Source organism: Cupressus sempervirens, chromosome 3 (assembly GCF_028749045.1).
Source record: "Cupressus sempervirens isolate cs-2001-9-10 chromosome 3, ASM2874904v1, whole genome shotgun sequence".
Classification (NCBI taxonomy): domain Eukaryota; kingdom Viridiplantae; phylum Streptophyta; class Pinopsida; order Cupressales; family Cupressaceae; genus Cupressus; species Cupressus sempervirens.
The window spans coordinates 277,007,888-277,013,309 of record NC_143120.1 but is presented as its reverse complement, the minus strand read 5'-3'; the positions used below and the strand labels follow the sequence as shown (position 1 = coordinate 277,013,309).

Here is a 5,422-nt window from a genome sequence, read left to right as displayed (position 1 = left end):
GTCAAGTTACCAAAGGATTTAGCCACAATACTGGACTATATCAGCCATTGCCCGTTCCATCAAAGCCATGGGAGGACATAAGTATGGATTTTTTTTTTGGATTGTTGAGGACACCAAGGGGTAATGACTCAATATTTTTGGTGGTTGATAGGTTCTCCAAAATGGCACATTTCATTTCATGCCACAAAACTCATGATGTTATCCATATTGCAGACTTGTTTTTCAGAGAAGTGGTAAGACTACATGGTCTTCCAAAGAGTATAGTTTCTGACAGAGACACTAAATTTGTGGGGTATTTCTGGAGAACATTGTGGAAAAAGTTGAGAACAGACTTGAAATTCAGTTCCACACATCACCCATAGACTGATGGCCAAACAGAAGTCTGGGCAATTTGTTGAGATGTTTAGTTGGGGATAAGCCCAAGGGGTGGGATTTGATTCTACCACAAGCTGAGTTTTCTTACAATAACTCTGTAAATAGGAGTACTGGTAGATCACCATTCCACATTGTATATGGAAGTAGCCCAAGGACTGCACCAGAATTGAGGAAGATAGAGCAAGGGGAAAGGACAAGTGCTGAAGCTAAAGAATTTGTTGAACATATCAAGTGTCTACATGAGGAGGTTCAAGCACACATTACTAAGATGAATTAAGAGTATAAAGCTAGGGCTTATCAAAGGAGAAGACATAAGGAATTTCAAGTAGGGGATCTAATCATGGTACACTTATGAAAAGAAAGATTTCCGACCAGTACTTACAACAAGCTGAAAATGAAAAAATTTGGCCCCTGCAAAATTCTGAAGAAACATGACTCAAGAAATGCATATGAGGTGGAGTTACCAGATGGTATTCACATTTCTCCTATTGTCAACATTGCAGACTTAATAGAGTATCATGATGATGATGCAGATGAAGAACTGTTGTTAGAGCCATGTCCAATTCCTGCTTCTCAGAAGGAGGAGATAGAAGACATTCTAGATCATCGTGTGGGTAGGAGCACTAGAAATAGGCACTATGAACAATATTTGGTCAAGTGGAAAGGACGACCGATAGAGAATTCAACTTGGATTTCGGCAGTTAAGGTTTCCCATTTGGGATTTCCTCTACCATTCATAAAGTGATAGGGTCACTTTTCAATCTACCCTAGGTGTCTGATGTAGGAGCATCCAGAGGTATAAGGGCAATCCTGTGTCACCAAAAAAAAAAAAGTACTTAGACTTAGTCTCTGTTTCATGTGTTTTAATTTCTAGATACCCATTTGGGTCAAATAAAGGTTCCAACTCTCACAGTTCCACTATCAATGTTCTAGGATAGAGTATTTGAACACCTTGGGATACGTGTAAATGCCAAAAAAATAGGAGTATGTAATTGAGCCATCATTTTGGTGAACTAAGAGGTGTAAATTGGCTAGATGAATGTAATTGCAATTTAGAGCATTCCAGAAAAAGAATCAGGTCAAAAGGCCCCACAATTTGAAAGTTATCGCAGTTTTTTAATTTTTGGAGACCTCCTAAGAATGCTTCAAAGTTAGGTTAGGGGGCATTAAATGAACTTGAAAAAAGCCAAAAATGGGGGACGAGCAAAGCTGGTCCATAAGGCTATAGAGCGCTTCAAGATCTTTTCAAAAATGTAAACGGTTCGTCAATTGGAGCTATGGTTCAAAAGTTATGCCTCCCAGAAGTTCAGTTACCATTTTTGGATTCTTCTAGATTTGCACCAACTTCTAACGCGGCTTTTGGAGCCTTCTACTTGGTCGGTGGATCCCTACTAGCACTTTTTAGAATGTACTCCTAGTACTTAACCCTCCAGGGTCTATTTAAGGACATTTTTGGCATTGTAAAAGGCAATTCGGAGTGAAAATTGAGAGGAGGTACCAAAAGGAGAAATTATCTCTAGTTTTGTGCTATTGTAAGCCCTTAGGGCATGTTTTGAAGTCTATTTTCTCTGTACTGAATGTACTAGCTTATTTTCACAGTTAATACAATTTCCCTTTTCCTGTTGTGTCCATTCTATGCTTGGGTTGTGTCCCCATCAAAGACCAAAGAAAAAATTACACACCATCACAGGCAAGAGAGAGAAAAGCCAAAAAGAGAAAGGAGAAACACCCACCACTAGATCTAACCTCAAAAATGCTCACCGCTTGAAGACACACAAAAAGACCCATGAGCCAGAAAGAGGCAAGGGAGAAGAGAACCTCAACCCAAAAAAATTTAACTTGTAGAAAACAACATGAAAAGTGCTCCCACAATTAGGTCAAAACATCCAATCAAGGGCACAAACAACACCCACAAAGAAAAAGGAGAAGACAAGCCCCCAAACAACAACCTCAATAGGGCACTTTTGTTTAGCAGAAAAAACTAGGTTATGCCTCCAAAATAGTGAGACAAACCAGAAGTTCAAATGTCCACATAGTCAATAGAAACCAATGCCCCAAACTAGAAAGCCATCTGGTTCACCTTCATCATCCTCAACCATTGTTTCCTCACTACTAGAAACCCTAGAAGTCATTGTCATTCATGTCCTCATCCATAAAATACTTTCAAGAAATAATGTTGTAATTGTGATTATTTTCTTATTGCACTATGACTTAGTTATTAGGAGAAATTATGTTTTTCAGCTTATCCATTTATTGGTTCTTGTTTCCTATTTTAGTCTCAAGTCATTGTTGCCTATTCTTAGTGTAAGGTATTTTTGGGCCCTTTCAAAACTCAAATTCAATTCATAATCCATTCTAAAATTGTTTATCTACTACACCAAAATCAGAAATAATTTTGTTTATGATATCATACTATATTAATATAAAGAAAGAAGAAGTATTTTATATAAAAATAATCCTTTACTTTGCTTCATTTTTACAAAATCTTTAAACTTTTGACATGCATGAATGATAAAGAAGACTGAAATTACACATCTTAATGAAAAAATTAGAAATATTATTTAGAAAATATAAATAAAAAAGAAACAAAAATCATACATTTCAAATTAAAAACTCTAAAATTGAAAAAATGAGTTGAATAATACCTTATAGTTTAACAACACAAGAAACGAAACACAACCTAATCAAGAAGAGTGGAGCACATAAGCTCGTTCTTAAAAGAGAGAGTCAGTTGGAAGAAGAAACTGAGATATAGAACTACATATAGAAATAAGAAACTGAGATATAGAACTAGATATAGAACTGAGAGAGAGTTAGTTGAAAGAAAGAGTCAGTTGGTACAACCCGAGTTGGCCTAGTGGTGGAGAACTTGTACTCTTGAAAGAGAGGTCACAAGTTCAAATCCCACTGGGGGGTAGGGTATGTATGCCTTGTTTGTAGCGCCAAGTGCCTCTCAAAAAAGAGTACGGGGTAGTCCCATATCACTGTCACCATATGTAAACCCAAAAACTATAGTGTCGTGGACTATAAAACCCACTTACTTACTTACTTACTTACTTAATTGATGCAAGGATAGTTCAAAATGTGTAATCATTAGTGAGATATTGCCTTTGGTATTAATCAACACAGAGCACATTGAAAATTAAATAAGAAACTGTGCGACAATATCTTCCAATAGCACCAACAAAATAAAAAACTGAAAAGACAAATGGCGGATTTTAAGGCCGTCCAAATTTGTTACAAATTGAATACTCTATACAAATCTGGAGAATTGTACGATATCTTTTCTTTGATTGCCTCTGTCTAGAATCTTAGGGAGCTCCCCCTAAAATAAAATCATCCTGAACTGCTGCATTTAATTTGGCAAAGGATTTCTGTTCATACCAAAGAGACTGCTGCTGCTGCATTGCTGAAATCACCGTACATCAAAGCCAGAATGACTAGCACAGCCATTATGGCTAATGGAAGCAGCAATAATACAAGAGGCGGAGGACTTATAGAAGATACTACCAAGGGAACCAGTAATAACATAATAGCCAGGCAGATGAGTGCAAATATGGATCTTGAACTGAACTGGAGAACATTACATGGACGTTTATCTTGCCTTACTTCTCCCCTTCTGTAGATCTTTGCCATTTCATCACATGATAGATCGGAGGTGGAATTCATTATTTTTAGGTAACAAGGTGTTTTCAAATGCAGTGAATCTTCCATATAATTTCAAGTTACGCTCTATTCTGGTGAGTGTTTCAGTCGGATTTTACACCTAAGCTGTAAAAATGAAATATTTTAAAGATTTACAGTCAAATTGAATACGAAAACAAGTGAAAAGTAAAATCGGTTCTTGCCTTAAGCCAGGCGCCTATTTGTCAATTGCTCGGCTTGCTGATATTTCCGATTTTCCAATCCTTCTCTCCACTGTAAATTTTAGAAAATAGGCATTGAAATCTGCGCCAAGAATTCTTCAATTTAAATAAACTTGGGCTGGTTAGAATCAAGCAGAACAAGCGGAGGCTGCTCTGCGATGCGATCTGGAATATTTGTCGTCGCTCCAATTGAACTTGAAACTTTACAGTTCAAACCCTTCCTTCGAGACAAATATTTGAAATGCAATCTCAACATGAGATCTCCTTTAAATGTCTGCAATCAAGTTAATATTATAAGCTCTAGAAAACATGAGATCGTGAAATCTGTGCCAAGACTCCTTCAATCTGCTTAAAATACGAAAGATTTTGCAGCCTCGAACAAACTTGAAAAATCGAAACTCAAAACCTACGAGGCAAAGTACACTCTAAACTGTAATATCGGGGTGAAATGTCCTTCTAAATCTCTTCATTCATGTGAATATTATATGCTCTAGAAAGCAGGTTGTCAAATATGTGTCAAAACTCTTTCATACACTAAATAAAGCTAATTGGAATCAGCCGAACCCATGGAGGCCACCGTATGATGCGATCTGGAATCTTTACAGTCATTGAAAAGTTTTGCAGCCTCAAATCAAACTTCAAACATTATTTTCAAACCCTAAGAGACGGACATTTTACATTGCAATTTCGCGGTGGAATCTCCTCTTAAATCAAAGCATTCAGCCAAATTTCAACATGTGAATAACTATATTATTTCATTGGCAACTTCCGATCAAACAACAGACTACCTAAGCATACAGCGAATTAGCTCACCGAATTATGAAGATCTGAACCTGGCGTAATCCTACCAAAAAAATAAATATTGAATCTTGATAAATCATGATAACGAAACTACAACCTTTTCTTACCAGTAGACCGTCTTCAAAAGCAACATTAAAAAAACAAGTTGAAAATGATGTCTTCGACGAGCGATGGCAATTTAGTCCTGAAAGAAAATGAAATGTTGGTGAAATGCATTGAAACACCGCTTTGAGGTAGGCAGAAGGAAGCTTCATTGGGACATTGTTCGATGTGCTTTTAAAGGAAGACTGAGAGGACTTTACGTGTTATACGAGATTTTGAGATTATGTTGTACTAGATGCACCGGATCTAACCATGTTGGTAATAGAAATTCGTAATAT

The 5,422-nt window shown here is 36.9% G+C and overlaps 1 long non-coding RNA gene across 1 annotated transcript; it reads right to left on the bottom strand.

Annotated features, from left to right (window-relative positions):
• Positions 1-3,517: 3,517 nt before the first annotated feature.
• On the bottom strand, positions 3,518-5,167 carry LOC149566014 (uncharacterized). Its single transcript, XR_016361522.1, has 2 exons — positions 5,055-5,167; positions 3,518-4,515 (listed from the first exon to the last, which is right to left on the bottom strand). It is a non-coding gene; the product is annotated as an uncharacterized LOC149566014 (long non-coding RNA).
• Positions 5,168-5,422: the final 255 nt, after the last annotated feature.